Source organism: Nomascus leucogenys, chromosome 4 (genome assembly GCF_006542625.1).
Source record: "Nomascus leucogenys isolate Asia chromosome 4, Asia_NLE_v1, whole genome shotgun sequence".
Taxonomy (NCBI): Eukaryota; Metazoa; Chordata; class Mammalia; order Primates; family Hylobatidae; genus Nomascus; species Nomascus leucogenys.
The window spans coordinates 82,939,851-82,960,745 of record NC_044384.1 but is presented as its reverse complement, the minus strand read 5'-3'; the positions used below and the strand labels follow the sequence as shown (position 1 = coordinate 82,960,745).

Below are 20,895 nucleotides of genomic sequence, written 5' to 3'. Positions count from 1 at the left end.
GAAGGCTAGAAATAACTAAAATCAGAGCAGAACTGAAGGAAATAAGACACAAAAAACCCTTCAAAAAATTAATGAATCCAGGAGCTGGTTTTTTGAAAAGATCAACAAAATTGATGGACCCTAGCAAGACTAATAAAGAAGAAAAGACAGAAGAATCAAATAGATGCAATAAAAAATGAAAAAGGGGATATCACCACCGATCCCACAGAAATACAATCTACCATCAGAGAATACTACAAACACCTCTATGCAAATAAACTAGAAAATCTAGAAGAAATGGATAAATTCCTCGACAAATACACCCTCCCAAGACTAAACCAGGAAGAAGTTGAATCTCTGAATAGACCAATAACAGGTTCCGAAATTGTGGCAATAATCAATAGCTTACCAACCAAAAGAGTCCAGGACCTGATGGATTCACAGCCGAATTCTACCAGAGGTACAAGGAGGAACTGGTACCATTCCTTCTGAAACTATTCCAATCGATAGAAAAAGGGAATCCTCCCTAACACATTTTATGAAGCCAGCATCGTCCTGATACCAAAACCTGGCAGAGACATAACCAAAAAAGAGAATTTCAGACCAATATCCTTGATGAACATTGATGCAAAAATCCTCAATAAAATACTGGCAAACCGAATCCAGCAGCACATCAAAAAGCTTATCCACCATGATCAAGTGGGCTTCATCCCTGGGATGCAAGGCTGGTTCAACATACGCAAATCAATAAATGTAATCCAACATATAAACAGAACCAAAGACAAAAACCACATGATTATCTCAATAGATGCAGAAAAGGCCTTTGACAAAATTCAACAACCTTCATGCTAAAAACTCTCAATAAATTAGGTATTGATGGGACGTATCTCAAAATAATAAGAGCTATCTACGACAAACCCACAGCCAATATCATACTGAATGGGCAAAAACTGGAAGCATTCCCTCTGAAAACTGGCACAAGACAGGGATGCCCTCTCTCACCGCTCCTGTTCAACATAGTGCTGGAAGTTCTGGCCAGAGCAATCAGGCAGGAGAAGGAAATAAAGGTATTCAATTAGGAAAAGAGGAAGTCAAATTGTCCCTGTTTGCAGATGACATGATTGTATATCTAGAAAACCCCATTGTCTCAGCCCAAAATCTCCTTAAGCTGATTAGCAACTTCAGCAAAGTCTCAGGATACAAAATTAATGTACAAAAATCACAAGCATTCTTGTACACCAATAACAGACAAACAGAGAGCCAAATCATGAGTGAACTCCCATTCACAATTGCTTCAAAGAGAATAAAATACCTAGGAATCCAACTTACAAGGGATGTGAAGGACCTCTTCAAGGAGAACTACAAACCACTGCTCAATGAAATAAAAGAGGATACAAACAAATGGAAGAACATTCCATGCTCATGGGTTGGAAGAATCAATATCGTGAAAATAGCCATACTGCCCAAGGTAATTTATAGATTCAATGCCATCCCCATCAAGCTACCAATGACTTTCTTCACAGAATTGGAAAAAACTACTTTAAAGTTCATATGGAACCAAAAAAGAGCCCGCATCGCCAAGTCAATCCTAAGCCAAAAGAACAAAGCTGGAGGCATCACGCTACCTGACTTTAAACTATACTACAAGGCTACAGTAACCAAAACAGCATGGTACTGGTACCACAACAGAGACATAGATCAATGGAACAGAACAGAGCCCTCAGAAATGATGCCCATAGCTACAACTATCTGATCTTTGACAAACCTGACAAAAACAAGAAATGGGGAAAGGATTCCCTATTTAATAAATGGTGCTGGGAAAACTGGCTAGCCATATGTAGAAAGCTGCAACTGGATCCCTTCCTTACACCTTATACAAAAATTAATTCAAGATGGATTAAAGACTTATGTGTTAGACCTAAAACCATTAAAATCCTACAAGAAAACCTAGGCAATACCATTCAGGACATAGGCGTGGGCAAGGACTTCATGTCTAAAACACCAAAAGCAATGGCAACAAAAGCCAAAATCGACAAATGGGATCTCATTAAACTAAAGAGCTTCTGCACAGCAAAAGAAACTATCATCAGAATGAACAGGCAACCTACAGAATGGGAGAAAATTTTTGCAACCTACTCATCTGACAAAGGGCTAATATCCAGAATCTATAATGAACTCAAACAAATTTACAAGAAAAAACAAACAACCCCATCAAAAAGTGGGCAGAGGACATGAACAGACACTTCTCAAAAGAAGACATTTATGCAGCCAGAAAACACATGAAGAAATGCTCATCATCACTGGCCATCAGAGAAATGCAAATCAAAACCACAATGAGATACCATCTCACACCAGTTAGAATGGCCATCATTAAAAAATCAGGAAACAACAGGTGCTGGAGAGGATGTGGAGAAATAGGAACACTTTTACACTGTTGGTGGGACTGTAAACTAGTTCAACCATTGTGGAAGTCAGTGTGGCGATTCCTCAGGGATCTCGAACTAGAAATACCATTTGACCCAGCCATCCCATTACTGGGTATATACCCAAAGGACTATAAATCATACTGCTATAAAGACACATGCACACGTATGTTTATTGCGGCACTATTCACAATAGCAAAGAGTTGGAACCAACCCAAATGTCCAACAACGATAGACTGGATTAAGAAAATGTGGCACATATACACCATGGAATACTATGCAGCCATAAAAAATGATGAGTTCGTGTCCTTTGTAGGGACATGGATGAAACTGGAAAACATCATTCTCAGTAAACTATCACAAGGACAAAAAACCAAACACCGCATGTTCTCACTCATAGGTGGGAATTGAACAATGAGAACTCATGGACACAGGAAGGGGAACATCACACTCCGGGGACTGTTGTGGGGTGGGGGGAGGGGGGAGGGACAGCATTAGGAGATACACCTAATGCTAAATGACGAGTTAATGGGTGCAGGAAATCAACATGGCACATGGATACATATGTAACAAACCTGCACATTGTGCACATGTACCCTAAAACCCTAAAGTATAATAAAAAAAAAAAAAAAAAAAAAAGAAAAGTTAGCCACCATAATATCCAGCAATCCCACTATTGAGTATATATCCAAAGGAAATGAAATTGGTATGTCAAAGAAATATTTGCATTCCAATTTTTATTGCAGCACTATTCACCATAGGCAAGATATGGAATTAACCTAAGTGTCCATCAAGAGATAAGTAGATTTTGAGAAGATATATATATATATATATATATATATATATACACTCAATGGAATATACTCACTGGAATACAATTTGGCCATAAAAAGAATGAAATCCTGTCCACTTAACATGGAATTATGACATGTTAACGACAACATGGAGGCCGGGCGCGGTGGCTCACGCTTGTAATTCCAGCACTTTGGGAGGCCGAGGCGGGCGGATCACGAGGTCAGGAGATCGAGACCACGGTGAAACCCTGTCTCTACTAAAAAATACAAAAAATTAGCCGGGCGTGGTGGCGGGCGCCTGTAGTCCCAGCTACTTGGAGAGGCTGAGGCAGGAGAATGGCGTGAACCCGGGAGGCGGAGCTTGCAGTGAGCCGAGATTGTGCCACTGCACTCCAGCCTGGGCGACAGAGCAAGACTCTGTCTCCAAAAAAAAAAAAAAAAAAAAATGACAACATGGATTAACCATGTTAAGTGAAATAAGAGAAGCACATGACAAATGCTGCATGATCTCACTCATATGTAGAATCTTTCAAAAGTTGATTTCATAGAAGTTGATAGTAGAATAGTGGTTGTCAGAGGCTAGGGAATGAAGAAGGTAGGGGGAGATAGGGACAGGTTCATCAACAGGTACAAAGCTACAGTTTGTTAGGAGAAAGAAGTTATAGGCCTGGCGCGGTGGCTCACGCCTGTAATCCCAGCACTTTGGGAGGCCGAGGTGGGTGGATCACAAGGTCAGGAGATCGAGACCATCCTGGCTAACAGGGTGAAACCCTGTCTCTACTAAAAATACAAAAAATTAGCCAGGCGTGGTGACAGGCTACTCGGGAGGCTGAGGCAGGAGAATTGCTATAATCCAGGAGGCAGAGGTTGCAGTGAGCCGAGATTGTGCGACTGTACTCCAGCCTGGGAAAAAGAATGAGACTCTGTCTAAAAAAAAAAAAAAAAAAAAAAAAAAAAAAAATTCTAGTGTTCTATGGCACAGTAGGGTGACCATAATTAACAATAATGTATTATATATTTCAAAAGAGCTATAAGAAAGGATTTGAATGTTCTCACCACAAAAAGTGATGTAAGTTTATAGATATGCTAATTACCATGATTTCTATGTATCAAAACGTCACACTGTTCCGCATAAATATGCGCAATTATTTTGAGTCAATTAAAAACAAAATAAAAGGCCAAGGCAGGGGGATTGCTTGAGCACAGGAGTTCGAGACCAGCCTGAGCAACATGGTGAAACCCAATCTCTACTAAAAATACAAAATTTAGCCATATGTAGAGGCGTGCACCAGCTACTCGAGAGGCAGAGGTGGGAGAATCACCTGAGCCCAGGAACTTGAGGCTTCAGTAAGCCGTGATTGCACCACTGCACTCCAGACTGGATGACAGAGGAGACCCCATCTTTAAATATACAAATAAAATAAAACTTAAAAATTAAAATTAAAAATAAAAATACTTTTTCCTAGTTTCTTATTTTCTCTATCCTCAAACCTTCTATTACTCATGGCAGCAAGATTGACTGAATTTCACAGGCAACTAAACAAGAGTTATCTCCTTTATTATCTTTTCAAGGAGGATCTTTAACTCTTTGTGATATTTCTGAACATTCTTCCTTCACTATTTTATTTCCTTCCCCACCATATCCCAAGCTCTATGAATCCAAGAATCATTAAATACCATCATGAGTGTGTGTCTTTCATGAGGAAAAGTAGTATGTGCCATCACAACATAGCTCATTTTTATCTCTTTATCACTAAAACTACCAATGAGGGTGTCTCTGTAATCTAGAGTTGGAATTCAGAATGGATAGAGCTGGCCCTGCTGCTAATGAAAGGCAATGGCCCAAGTGGAAGTAGCTCAGGAAAGGCTAAGCTTTCACAATAATCTCAAGGATACACATGGAGTTTTTCATTTCTTATCACGGATATAGAAATGATATATGCTTCTCACAGGACATGGCTAGAAGATTCACTCACTGATTTTCCACATCCTTGATGGTGTCAGGCAAAGGCAGATTCTTGGTTTCTGGTAAGAGGAAGACAACAAGGCCACCAATGATGGGGAAGATTCCATAAATGATCCATGGCAAAGTGGTAAAAAATACCGTTAAGGTCATCAAGAGGGGAGCCAGTGCTGCTCCAATCCTACTAGCCATTAAATCTATTCCTGAAGCTCTTGCCCTACAGATAAATAATAATACATGATAATCAGAAAAAAATCTACACATGCAATTTGTGACATATTATTTTGACTTGACTGCAGAAGACAATAAAACACAATCATTAGGTACATGGGCAAACAGTTGCTTTTGAGATTTTCTCTATGATTTTCTAGCTGTTTTTAATCAGGTTCAGTGTGAGTTAAGACTCTTTTTCATCATTTTAAATAGACAGTTATGCATTACACCTACCCTGATGAGTGGTCCAAAAGATTAGTGAGATGATGCATTAAAATACTGCCTAGCACAATAGATGGTGCAAAGTCAGCTTGCAATAAACATTGGCCATAATTTTTGTTAGTGTATTATTAGTATTATAAATGATTGCTTTTAAAATAATAAACAAGTCTTAGGTTTATTCCCTCAGTAAGTACTGTTTAGTGGGAAATTCTTATTTTGGGCTCAGGTGGAGCATCTGTATCTCTTATACCTGAGAACAGTGGGGATGAGTTCAATGAAGTGAACAGCAACACTGGAAAAGTAGCAGAAGAACAGCCGATTCCCAGACATGCCAAAGCCACACGCAGGGTCTGCATTTCTGGCAAAAGGAAGAGACCAGTGAGACTCTTATATCTGGGCTGAAGGAAGCAACATCCACCAAACTTAATTTAAAAACAACATATCGAGTATTTGCATGTTTGAAAAATACTGTAGAAAATTGAATAGTGCCAGAGAACATCCAGAGGTTGATAAGCTGAGAAATTGTCAGCTTAGAATTATCAACATAGGTGGCAAAAAGTGCATAATATTATCTTCATTAATGCAGGAAATCTCTCTGTATATCGAAGATTTTTCAGAGAGGGAGAAGAAACGATGAGTCTAGCTGAAATTTTTTTCTTAATTTTTCTGTCCAGTATTCACTATGCCCATTCTATAGAAGGTAGAACCATCATGTGGACAATTATTGAGGAGTCTGAGACTCAGCACTATACTTGAGAACTTTACAATTAAAGTGCAGAATTTAAAGAGACCAGCATCCTAGATTTCCCAGGGATGAAGGGGTTTTAGTGATGTGAAATTTTTATTGATAAAACCAAGAAAGTCCCAGGTAAATCTGGATAACTCAGTCAATCTAGTACAGATACAGTATTGTCATGGAGTTGGTATTGCACAAGAGACTAATGAAAAAACTCCTTTGTTAGTGGGCAGAGTAGAGAGGCTAGATCCAGAATGATAATAGGCATAAGGAACCAAGAAATGGAACTTCTGCTTGGGGAAAAATAAATTCAGAATTTTGGAAAGCATTAAAAGAAAGTTTCAGAGAAAGTTTTCTGCCTAATATAGAAAGAAAGATAATTATAGATTTATAAGATAGAAAGTGCTCAATGTAAGTCAGGAAATATACATTATTGATAATATTCAGGAAGAGGAATCGAGTTCCCCAATCTATTATGCGGTAAAATACATTCTTGTTTTGGGAAGCAGGGAAGGCATAGTGCCTACTAAGTTTCCCCTAATCATTACATAAAATCATTGTATTAACTTATAAAACAGTCTAACAGGGAGTGAAATAGGCTTTTAATCTGCCTAGTTTATTGTCCCTACCATAGATTCTTTCTCTGCTTGTAAACAAAGGATTTCTATTTCATTAAAGTCAAAAAGGTTTCCCCTAATCAAGGGCTGCAGTCATGGTGACTTAACATCACACCCAAGTGTGGCTACACGGATATCAGTGAGTAGACTGGTCACTGAAGACACAGTAATGAGGAAGAACCTAGACAGAGCCCACACAAAGGAAGCAATAATATCGTGTCCTCAAATGGGATATAATTGCAAGGCCTAGACATGCCATGCTTGTTATCAAAAGTGTAATTAACCAAAGGGCACGTGATCAATTGATCTCCTAGAGAAACTGTCAGGAATGAATGTCACCACTATCCAGCTACTTCCAGAGTTGATGAAGACAGATACACATCTGAGCTGCCCCTGGCTCTTTTCTCAATTATTAGCCAAATTTGTGTTACACGCTCATATTGCTTTGAGGGAATATGTAGCCTTTAAATGGTACCCCTCTTATTCCCGGTTTTAGGCAAGTGTGGCCAATACAATTCCCGAAGAACAAAGAGAAGACATTTTCTTTCCCCCAAAGTCCAGTCTTCTCTCACCTTTGGGCACAAACGTGTTGGCCAAAATGGAAAGGCCCACCAGGAACATGAACAATATCTGGCTTATTCGACGGCCCATATGATTTAGTGTCAAAAGAGCAAGACATCGAACTATGAGAGCGACAGCTCCATAAAGTACCTGCAACAGGAAAATATTGCTCCCCACATGCTGAAGATTGACCATGGTACCATAAAAAGGTATTGTGTTTGCAAATCTGTGGTGAACAAAATAGAAAAGACACGTCATAAGGTTTAGAGCCTATGTCCAGCAGTCGATTACCATATTGGCCCAGGCAGTCATTGGTCAGTGTTAAGGAATAAAGGCTCGGTACGATTTGTAGAGTACTTTGTTTTAAAGATGGTGATCTTAGAGCTATCATGAATAATTGCATGACATTACATAAGAACAGGACTCCTGTCAGTCATTCTTTTGTCCAAGTTCCCAAGCAGGTAGTTGATAATGACAGGGAAATTTAACCTGAATCAGTCATCAAACTCAATGGTATATAAGAATTGAACACAGAAGAATTAAAGCTTGAAAATTAGGGAAATAATTCCTTTTCTGAGAGCTGTCAGTATGCTGTAAGTGCTCTCTCTCTTCTCCCCAATGCTGCTACTATGAAGAACTTTCCCTTTGCTAGAGAGTAAGGCTCCAAAAAGACTACGTGCCTGGCAGCACTGTCTGGGAGCACAGCGTTCTGGTGCCTGACACAATTCTAAGAAATTTAAGGTGAGAAACAGTGGCTATCTCCTGAGGGGTCAGAGCACAGACGGAGAATATAATGAGTGAATAAGCACACTGTATGGACACAGAGGCAGGGATACACGTGTTTCTCTCATAGACCATCTGTGGGCTCTTTCCAAGTAAGAGCTGACCAGGAGCCATTTTAAGTCAAAAAATAACCATTCAACCACTCTATGTCTTTAATTGCAGAATTTAATCCATTTACATTTAAGGTAATTATCGATAGGTAAGGCCTTAACACTGCCATTTTGTTACTTGTTTTCTACTTGTTTTGTAGACTTTTTACCCCTTTGTTTCAGTTTTACAGTTTTTATTTGTGGTTTTCCCTTGTATCTTTTGGTTCTTTGTGTTTTAATTTTAGCATATCTATGATAGGTTTTTGCTTTGCAGTTACCACAAGCATATAAAAAACATTATATAGTTATAATAAGTTATTTTAAATGATAACACGTTGACACTGATTGCAAAGAAAATAGAAGAAACAAACAAAAAAATCTGGTACAGTTCAATGCAGAGGATGCCTGAGGAGGATGTTTCTCACTAAAGAGGTTCATATCTCATTTCCCAGAGCTAAGAAAATGTGTCAGAACCCAGGCAAACGAATCGACACCAATTTCACCATAGGAAATAAAATCAAAGGTTCTTCAATATACCCAGAAAGCATCTAAGGAGAACTAGTCCACATTAATGATCTATCACACCGAGAAAGAGCTAGCTTTAGACGTTATGGCAGAAGAAACCACCATAGATCATAGCAATTCCAAGCAAGTAAGTCCTTCTCTGACCATTATCTCTACTTTTTTGTCCCACTCTGACTGTCTAGGATTCAGAAGCCAGAGTCTGTAATGTAGTGGATAGGGGAAAAGTGATAAAGCACAATGCAATTAAATGAAGTAGCCACCTATAGGATATGCCTAGGAAGAGGTAAACTGTATAATTTAATAGTACTGTCTTCAGCTTGGAAGTGGACATACACTGTCCTGTAACACTTTTTATAAGTTTTCAAAAATTTAGAATTTAAAATATTTCCTACTGACACTACCGAAGTAAGTACTTACATATCCCCGAGAGACAATGTACAAAATTGCCTACAGAAGCCCTTGTGTGAACACCCCCAATTGGAAATAAGTAAAAGTCCACCAACAATGAAGTAGGTAAAGAAATTGTTCTGTATTCATCTATTGGAATACTGAAACACTGGGAAGGAGAACAACCTACTATTACAAGCAACAGCACTGATAAATCTTGAAGGAATAAAGTTGAGGAAAAGGAGCCTGTGACAAACAGAGCCATGTTATCTTTTACATTTTGTAAAGGTCAAAATCAGGCAATAATCCTTCATGGTGATGGAGCCAGAACTGTTCTTAAGTTATTTTTGGCAGGGGCAGTTTTTATCACTGTAGATGACGCACAAGGAGGCCTTCCAAGGTTTTTCTACATCTGGGTGTTGATTACATGTTCTTTTTTCTTTGTTTCTTTTTTTTCTTTTGAGACAGAGTCTCACTCTTTCACCCAGAGTCTCACTCTTTCACTCACCCTGGAGTACAGTGGCACAATCTTGGCTCACTGCAACCTTCACCTCCCAGGTTCAAGCAATTCTTATGCCTCAACCTCCTGAGTAGCTGAGACTACAGCTGCGCACCACCACTCCTGTCTAATTTTTGTATTTTTAGTAGAGACAGGGTTTCACCATGTTGGCCAGGCTGGTCTCGAACTCCTGACCTCAGGTGATCCACCTGCCTCAGCCTCCTAGTGTTGGGATTACAGGCATGAGCCATCACACCTGGCTTGATTACATTTTTTTATGTATCAAAATATTCATGGAGTTGTATACATTCATAATCTGTGCACATTACTAAGATTTGTTTCAAGTAGAGTTGAAAAAATAAAGAAAATTAAACAACACAATTTACCTCAGTATCAATCACCAATGATGAGACTGATAGGATGATAGGGCTGACTCCTCATTGTGTAACCAGTCCATGTGAGTCTACATAACCTTCTGCCTCTCTTCAAATGTAGCAGTTATCTGTGTATTTTCTTCATTTTTTATCTACAAATCAGTCCTACACACACACACACCACACACACACACACATACACTGCTGTTGTAACCTTTGAAATAAGAAAGCGATTCATGTCATCACACTTTAAATGCCCCTCATATACTATACGGAGCCTACCTCAAAAATACCAGGATACAGATCCTTTTACGCATACTGGGGTTGCGGAACAAGTCACACACAGTAGTTTTGGTCTGTGCTGCATCCAGCTCCTCCTGCATGGTGGATCTCACAACCTTCAATAATAAACATGTATCATTTATCAACATCGTCCCAGGCATTGTGGTGAGAACTGGCACTCAGTAGGACAAGAGAAATGTGTTCCCTTTCTCTCGAGTGTGATATATGATATGCAATTACAGAAGTGAAAGTGGTGTGAAGAAAAATGAAGAAGAACATTAAAGGAGCCTCCAGGAAATTATGCAGCAATAAAGACATTTGAAAATAAGGCCCCAAAGGGGTATAGTGTATCCACAAGGATGCATAGGTTGTAGATTCAGATCAGGAAGTGAACTAAAGGAAGAGATAGTTACATAATTCCCAAAGCTGCTTTTATATGAGATGGCCTTGAAAAAATGAGAACCGAGCTTGTGTTCTCAGCTAGCTGCCCTTCTTAGAAGCAGTTAGTCTATCTCAACAAGGAGAAGGCAGATGTCAGCTTATGTCTTCCCTTCAACCCAGTAACCACCTTCCCTTTCCTACTCACCTCTATGTTCAGGGTTTCTTCAGCATTCTTTATTCCATTTGTTTGTGCAACTTTTCTAAGTGCCTTTAAGCCCTCATCTAGTTTATTGGTGATTATCAACCACCGAGCAGATTCCACCAGCCACCTGATAAAAGAAAAACACACAAGTGCAGTCATCTCTGTCTTTCTTATTAGTCATATGATTATTGGCTATGGATGCCTTTTGTCTTCCATTTATTATCCACCACTTGGTTGTATTGAAAACAGAAGTCCTATTTTATTAGACAAATACTAGGAAAATGTGACCATGATCCTGCAGTACACCTTCATGGTTTAGGAACACAGACTTTGGAGACAAATCACTTCTTTGTTTGATCACAGGAAAATTTTCAAAGAAGTCTGTGAAGCTTAAGCTTTAGGGTCCCTACATGCATAAGTTCTTTCCAAAGTTTGGTGTGAGTTCTAGCAAATTTATGTTCATGATATGTATCGTTTAAGAAAAATGAGTCTTCAATTTATGTAAGGTTAAAGCTGCTCGAAGGTTGGAAGTACTTCTGCCACTACCAGCTATGCTGGTAACTTACTATGCAAGTGAGTCACTCATTTACATCTGCTTCAGTTTCCTCATCAATAAAACAAAAACAGCAGTGCCATATTCCTTACTGGGTTGTTATGAAGATGAAATAAGATAATGGAAGAGTCTGACATGGATTATACTCTACTCTCTATCGGAATTCATCTCACTGTGTTAAATATATAGTAATATCTCAATATTCCAGTAATTTCTAACTGAATCTGATGCTTCCCTAGATTGGTTTCAAATGTAGAGATGAAATTAGCCACAAATAAATGTTTGTTAAAATTATCTAATGGAGGAGGAAGTGCTGAACACATGCTATAAATCACTCAGTCTGCCCAACTTTTAGTACTGGTGAAACGGTCCTGCACTATTGTCAAAGAGTTATATGAATACACTTGTGGTTTCTTCCAATTTCACCTATAAAAGTGAAAAGCATTATACATATCACCATAACTTGATTTATTTCAAGGCAAAAATGAATCAAAGATATTCTTTTTGAAACATCTGAATCTATATGTTTGGTAAAAAAAAAGATGGAATCATTCTATATCTACAATAAAAGTTTTTCCAATTTTATGTCAGAACTCCCAGGCAGAAGAGCCATTGCTATTTACCATTGTTTCTCAAGCTGCACAGAGTGAATAGATGAGAGCATGGGTCTAGGTACAGAAGTGGGAATAAGAAAATCAATATGTTCTTATTCAATATTCATTTTCATCCCAGGACCCCAAAGACAAAGAGAGAGAGAAAGCTCCTACCTTGAAAGAAGAAAGAAGACAAAGAAAGGTACAGACACCACCACGTGCAGGGTTTGCCAATCTCGGAAGACATAAGCCAAGCCTCCCAGTATTATCTGTCCAGTACTAAGGGCACCAGATGACAATATTACTACCAGGGCTTTAGAGTTGGGCCTTATCCACTCAGTAACTGAAAGAAAACCCATATAGCATTTAAGGTCAAATAGAGATGAAATTTCAAGTTCAAATTCAAGGCTCATAAAATAGAGAAGATCACAATTATTGACTTACTGAGCAAAGAATTATTTGATATAATGATCATGGAAGAAAAACCTGCCAAGAAGCGTAGCACACAGTAAACAGGGAAGGTGGGAGCGAAGGCAGCACAGGTGTCAGTGATGGCAAGCTGGAGGAAACACCATCTGAGAATCAATCTTCGCCCAAACCTGAGAAACAGAGAGTCATGTTAGATTATGACAGCAATAATAATTTATGGTAAAAACTTAAGAAAATGAAAGCTCACTCTAAAATTTGATAATATTTTAACAAATTATTTTGTGTACTTTAAATCCTGAAAGATCAAGAGCTAAATTGACACAGAAATATCCTCAGAAGTAACCCTCCCTGTTTATAATATACACTAACAATATCAAAATCAAAACTTCATCATTTAATAATAAGGCCTCTGATACCAACAGATACTGTATAAAAGAAGCTACAATGTTGGAAATTGTAATATGTAATAAGTATCTACTACATTGACATATGAATCCAGCATAGTAGAGAGTCTACATTAGTATATGAAATACAAGAGAGCTAAATATGTATTTGGGTCTCTAAGACCATGCAGGCCAAGGCTAAACTTATGTATAAGATACATCAGTGGAGCAATGCATCAAAGTTTCTGTTGGGTTGCCTAAGAGGCTCTCATAAAGAAACTTGGACTCCTATTGTTGATCTGGGTTTATAGGCCTCTGTGTTCCATCTAGAACAAAATATAGGAGAGCCACAACCCAGACAGAGAAAAGTACAGAAACTTCTCACTGGAAAAAATATGTAGAAAGAAGAGTGAAGAGAGAGAGAAGGTGAAGGCCAAAAAGGGAAAGGAAATTTGGCATTTTACAGGATGTTTGTAAAGACAGGTCTTAAAGGAGACAACTTGGACTAAATGGGGTGTGCTTATTGTATATGCCCAGTAATATTAACAAACAAAGTTTTGGGTTGGGAACTGTTCTACATTTGAAATGGAACTCTAAATATATTTAAATAGTATCTAGAGGAGTGATATCAGCAAGATAGCTAAGTAGAGACTCCTGACACTCATTCCCCCAACCCACACACTAATGAGGAAAAAACTAAGGCAACAAATAAACAGGTAAGATTTCACTAGAATGTGGAAGGGAGAGCACTGGAATGCAGCGAGGGGGTGGAGACACATCTGTGGTGATTGGAAGTCCAGGAGGGCAGCATGGAGGTGCCCAGCCTCTGTAGCCACATCTTTCCCATCTGGATCAGATCTACCTGGAGTCATGAGGAATTTCTCATTGTGGGGAAAAGTTAAGCAGAAGAACCCACCAGTCTCCATTGCCACCACAAACAGCAACAGTTCTTACCATAGGAGAATTTCACAGTCTGCACAAGTCCTGAGTCCAAAAGAGAGCTGCTGAAAATTTACCCAACTGCATTGCCCAGATTAGAAGCACAAAGTTTGTATTCCCCAGGTCACGCCTATCCCTCATGAGTCAAGCTGTTGCAGCATGGCACCATCTTGAGACCAGAGCCACCTCTGGAGTGCATCCTGCCCTGGGGGCCAGTAGCCACCGCACCTCTCCAGCACTGGAACTCTATCTTCATTCCATGAAGCCCACATCAGTGACTGAACACCACAACCCCAGCAGTGCAGAGCCTGGGCTCAGAATCAGTGGTGACTCTGGTCCTACAAAGCAGAGAAACCAATCCCACCACCCTCATTTTCATCTGGAAAAGCAATCTGGCAATTCTGCCCAGGGTGAACCCACTGTTGAGCCAGCTAAACTGCGCATGCCCTTCCCCAAGGGGGAAAGGCCCTGAAACTCTATGCAACTAACAGCCTTCCAGCCAGGAAAGCCTGCTCCTATGCACCTCTTTCTAGAACCTGAGAACAGCTCCATGATGCCCCACCCCCTGCAGACAAGCCCTTGGTATGCCCAGTGGCCCTGCACCTGCAATCAGGATGTCAGAACAACTGAAAGCTTCCCTGGCACTCACACCTCCAGGCTGGCTGAGTAGCTGTGTGCCCATGTCCTGGGTCTGAGAAAACATTCCTACAGGACATCCTTGGACAGCAAGCCCCCAGGCTGAAGTGATACCATTGGTGCTGCTATGAGCTGATGTCCTGGGCCAGAAACACCCTTTAGGCCACACCCAGCAACATGCCCCAGGCCAGCTGAGCTTTGTGCACCTATGTTCTGGGCCCAAGAAATAGCTCTGCAGGCCACTCCTGGCCAGCTAGCTCCAAGGCTGGTAAGTGGCCAAGACAGCAGCCATAAGCTCATGTCTCAGACCACAGGAACAGCCCTGTGGGTCACCCCCAGCAGACACACCCAAGGTCAGCCAAGCAGGCAGGCATGACCCCAGGCTGGCTGAGTAGATTTGTGCATGGATTCCAGCCCTGAGAAACAGTTCTGGGCCCCCATCTAGAAGACATACACCCAGGTAAGCTGAGAAGTCATGCAAACAGATTCCAAGCCTAAGAAAGAGCCCAGTGATCCACTCTTGGCAAATACAACTTGAAGCCAGCCAAGAAACTGTGTATCTGTGTCCCACGTCTGACAAACAGCCCTGTGGGGGACTACTGGCAGGCTTGCCACCAGCCTGGCAGAGCAACCTTATGTATGTGCTCCTGGCCAGAGTAATAGCACCATAAGTCTAACTTGGCTTAACTTGGCCAAACCACCACGTGCATGCATGCACCCTAGACCTGAGAAACAGCCTGGCAAGCCGACCCCCAGCAAAGCCTTACCACTACCATAACCAACTCTTGCAGCCTATGCCACTAAGACACTAGCACATGTCACTAGCCTAGGTTAAAGCTGAAGAAACTACACAGAAACTATACTACTGTGCCCACCTAGAACCAAAGCCTGACACACCCCATAAAACTGACGATACAAGACCCATTCATACAAACAAGCCTTTCCTTATGAAATCTCTTCATAAAATTGTAAGAAGCAACCTTTCCACTCAATCCAAAGAAATCAATGTAGAGACAAATCAAACATTGCAAAGGAAAGAAATTTGACACATTTAAAGGATCACAATAATTTTCCTGTAACCGGCCCCAATTATAGAGAAATATACAAAATGCCAGAAAATGAATTCAAAATAACAATATTAAAGAAACTCAGTGAGATACAAGAAACTATAGACAATTCAATATAATTACAAAAACAATACATTGTTTGAATGAAAAATTTAACAAAGACATAGATAGAAAAAAGAACCAAACAGAAATCCTACAGTTGAATATTCAATGAATGAAGTAAAAAAAAAATGCAACTGACAGCTTTAACCATAGACTGGAACAAGCAGAAGTAATTTCTGAGCTTAAAGACAGTTTGCTAAAAATAATAGAGGCAGATGAAAGAAAAAAGAATTACAAAGAATGAAGAAAGCCTACAGAATGTATAAACACCAGTAAGTGAATAAATATTTGCATTATGAGAATTCTAGAAGAAGGGAAGGGATATATAGAAAATATATTTTATGATATTTTATGATATGATAGCTGAAAATTTCCCAAGTCTTGTGATAAGGATGCATATCTTGGTACAAGAAGCTCAAAGAATGCCAAATAGCATCAACTCAAACAGGTCCCCTAGCAGGCACATTATAGTCAAATTTTCAAAAAAGCAAAGATAAAGAAAAAATACTAAAAGCCACAAGAAGAAAGCATTGAGTCACATATAAAGGAATTCCTACTAGACTAACAGCAAATTTCTGAGTGGAAACCTTGGAGGGCAGGAGAAAATTAGATAATATATCCAAAGTCCTGAAAGAAAAAATTGCCAGAAAAGAATATTATACCCAGAAAAATTCTTCTATGCTTCAGAAATGAAAGAACTATAAAATCTTTCACAGACAAGCAAAAACTAAAGGAATTACCATCACAGAAACAGCAAAAAACATTCTCCAGGGAGTCTTACATCTTGAAGTAGTGAGATGGCAGTTACCATAATGAAAGCAAATAAAACTATAAAGTACTAGGAGAACCAATAAATGATAAAGACAGAAAGAGGAATCAAATCTAATCACCTCAGAAAAACACCCAACAAGCCTATCAACCAAAATAATAATAAATAAATAAATAAATAATAAATTGGAAAAGCACCCAGCACCAAACAGAATCACAGCTGAATTCTACTAGAAGTACAAAGAAGATCTGGCAACATCCCTGCTGAAACTATTCCAAAAAATTAAGGAGGAGGGACTCCTCCCTAACTCATTCTATTAGGCCAGCTTCATCCTGATACCAAAACCTGGCAGAGATTACAAAAACAACAACAACAAAAAAAAAACCACAAAAACTTCAAGCCAATATCTTTGGTGAATATCAATGCAAAAATCCTCAACAAAATACTGGCAAACCAAATCCCGCAGCATATCAGAAAAATTGTCCACCATGATTAAGTATGCTTTATCCCTGGGATGCAAGGTTGGTTCAATATTTGTAAATAAATATATGTGATTCATCACATAAACTCAACTAAAGACAAAGACCACATAATTATCTAAATAAATGAAGAAAAGGCTTTTGATAAAATTCAACAACGTTTCATGTTAAAAACTTTCAATAAAGTAGGTATTGAAGGAACATGCCTCAAAAGAGCAAGATCCATGTATGACAAACCCACAACCAACATCTTATTGAATAAGCAACATCTTATTGTAAACTGGCACAAGACACCACTCCAATTCAGCACAGTATTGGAAGTCCTAACTAGGGCAATCAAGCAGGAGTAAGAAATAAAGAGCATCCAAATAGGAAGAGAGGAAGTCAAATTATCCCTGTTTGCAGATGATATGATACTGTATCTATAAAACCCCATAGTCTCAGCCCAAAAGCTTTTTAAGCTGATAAACAACTTCAGCAAGTCTCAGGATAGAATATCAACGTGCAAAAATTGCTAACATTCTTATACACCAATAACAGTCAAGCTGAGAGCCAAATAAGGAATGCAATCCCATTCGCAATTGCCACAAAAGAATAAAATACCTAGGAATACAGCTAACTAGGGAGGTGAAAGATCTCTACAAGGAGAATTACAAAACACTACTCAAAAAAAAAATCAAAGATGACACACAAAAAAATGGAAAAGCATTCCATGCTCATAGGTAGAAAGAGTCCATGTTATAAAAATGGCTATACTGCCCTGATATGATTTGGCTGTGTCCCCACCCAAATCTCATCTTGAATTGTAGGTCCCATAATCCCCATGTGTTATGAGAGGGACCTGGTGAGAGGTAATTGAATCATGAAGGCATTACTTCCATGCTGGTTTCACTATAGTGAGTGAGTTCTCATGAGATCTGATAGTTTTATAAGGGGCTTTTACCCCCTTCACCCTCCACTTCTCTTTCCTGCCACCATGTGAAGAAGAATGTGTTTACTTCTCCTTCCACCATGATTGTAAGTTTCCTGAGGTCTCCCCAGTCATGCTGAACTGTGAGTCAATTAAACCTCTTTTCTTTATAAATTACCCAGCCTCAGGCAGTTCTTCACAGCAGGGCGACAGTGGACTAATACATGCCCAAAGCAATTTATAGATTTAATACTATTCCTATTAAACTACCATTGAGATTCTTCACAGAACTGAAAACTATTATTTTAAAATTCATATTGTTATGGTTTGGCTCTGTGTCCCCAACCAAATCTCACATTGAATTGTAATAATCCCCATGTGTCATGGGAGGAAGCCAGTGGGAGGTAATTGAATCATGGGGGCTGGTTTTTCCCGTGATGTTCTCCTGGTAGTGAGTAAGTCTCATGAGATCTGATGGTTTTATAAAGGGGAGTTCCCCTGCACATGCTTTCTTGTCTGCCACCATTCAAGACATGAATTTGCTCCTCATTCACCTTCCACCAAAATTGTGAGGCCTCCCAAGCCATGTGGAACTGTGAGTTGATTAAACCTCTCTCCTTTATAAATTACCCAGTCTCAGGCATGTCTTTATTAGCAGCATGAGAACAGACTAATACACCTACTCATTACAGTGGGGTAATTATGATAATGACAACCAGGCTGGGAGCCCACAAGCATTTAGCTCACAGAGTCCAGGAGGGACTTAACACAATATCCCTAGCCAAGGTCTACACACCATTTCATATATTTGTATTTTCAAGGAGGCTGAATTCTCTATCTTGATATTTGTGTATTCAGTATCCTATACAGAGACGCTGTTCAGAGATCTCTGTGGCAACAAAATGGCACTCACTAAACTCACTGTAATTCATTTCTGTATCTAGCTCTCTGGGGAACAAAGCAGCACCAACAGTGTAAATTGCATATTATAACTCAATAACACTTCTTTGTGAAAGAATTAATTGTAAGCTGATAAAAACACTGCAGAGTAACAATAACCGTGATCTGGAGACACTCACCTGTCTGAGAAATGGCCACCTATGATGCCTCCCACCAGCATTCCAGTCAGAAGTAGGAACTGAACCACTGATTTCAGTGACTGATAATCACATACCAGGTCCCACTGGAAGAGAAGGAAGCCAATACAGCATAGCTTCACAGCAGCTTTTGACTTCTCATTGTTCACTTGCTGCAACAGCTTTCAGTGGACACATTCTCTAGCCTCTTTTTACTACATTTTCTTACCTATACCATTCAAGTCTTGGCTTAAGCATGGATTTCTCTGGAAATCCTCACCCAAAACCTTCCAGGTTATGTTAATATCTGTTTTTATATTCATTCAGCTCTGCATACCTCAGTGGTTCTCAATTTTTGCCACACATTAAGGAGATTTTTTAAACCATTGATGCTAGTATGAAATCCACTCTGATTTGCTTCTGTAACATGTAGCCAAAGCAGGCAGATTTTTAAAATAACACAGATGTTTCCAATTTGCAACTTAGGCTGAGAACAAGTGACCAAGAAGAATATTTTTCTAATCATTAGTCTTCTCTTCAAGCTAGTTTTGTGATAGATGTATTTATATCTAGTTGGTTGAGTTCATTGCCTCAAATTCAATGTAGGTGCCTGACAGTTAAAAAATAAGTACCCAGGCATGGTGGCTCACATCTGCAATCCCAGCACTTTTTGGTGGATCACCTGAGGTCAGGAGTTTGAGACCTGTCTGCCCAACATGGTGAAACCCTGTCTCTACTAAAAATACAAAGAAAAAAAATTAGCTGAGTATCGTGGTGCATGTCTGTAATCCCAGCTACTTCAGAGGCTTAGGCAGGAGAATTGCTTGAACCTCGGAGGTGGAGGTTGCAGTGAGCTGAGATCTCACCATTGCACTCCAGCCTGGGCAACAAGAGTCAAACTCTATCTCAAAAAAAAAAAAAGCAATCACTATTTGCCAAAAGAGTGGCTGAGCACTGACTACGGTATCTACACAATAACTAGAGGCTTAAAGCATGTTTATGTTCTTCTAAACACCTAGATTGTGTATCCAGAACAGGTTAACAGGACCCTTTACCTTAGTCACAATGGTCGAAGGGAAGTAGCTTTGGTCATATACCCAGCCATCCTCACAGGGTTCTGTGTCGGCCTCACTTGTGTTGTGGATAGTCCCATTCAGGTGAAGAAGCTGCCACTGGGGATGGACGAAGCGACGACACTTCTCTGGCCTCAGGTTTGAGTCTAGTGGGATGGAGATTCTCAGGAGGGCATCTTCACTAAGGATTCCAGTTTCATTATCAGATCCAGTATTATTGTCCAGGATGTGGACCCAGCAACGATGACCAGGAATGGCTGCAGCAAAGTTCTCCAGCAGTATATGAGGGATTAATACCATGAGAGAGGGAAGAATAAAAACCAGATGAAGGATCTGAAATCTCCCAAGGCCTCCAACTTGACTCAAGAGCTCCTCAAAGGCCATTGATTGTGAAAACGTGACCCCCAAGAGGAGGCACAATTGCTTTATGGAGATAAGTTCAAAGGGAGAAAATATTTCCTTTTATTAATTCAAATTAAGCTTGTATTGATCCTTGCATCAATTTCTCATCCATGGGCCTGGACTCACCAGTGCAATAGAGCCGTAGTGGAAACAGCTTCCTCAGTTCTTTTGTGATCAGAAGGTAGATGTCATTTTGTAGTCAAAGAGATCATTATTTCACAGAGATACTTCTACCTGTTGACGATAAAATCCGTTTAAAGGTTTACTCTCTAAATATGTTTGTCTTCAAGTGACTCATGAAATTTACATTGGACTTTGGCATGTACATGTTCTCTAAATAAGCTAAAAGAAATCGGTTAAACAGTGTTGTTATTTCTAGGAAGTGAAATTTGAGAGACACAAAAGTAAACTGCTTTATAATTTTTCCATGAAAAGAACAGAAAGTCAGGGTTTT

General features: G+C 39.5%; 1 pseudogene; it reads right to left on the bottom strand.

The window, feature by feature from the left end:
* Positions 1-5,168: 5,168 nt before the first annotated feature.
* LOC115834704 lies at positions 5,169-20,423 on the bottom strand (annotated as a pseudogene).
* Between the last annotated feature and the right edge of the window lie 472 nt (positions 20,424-20,895).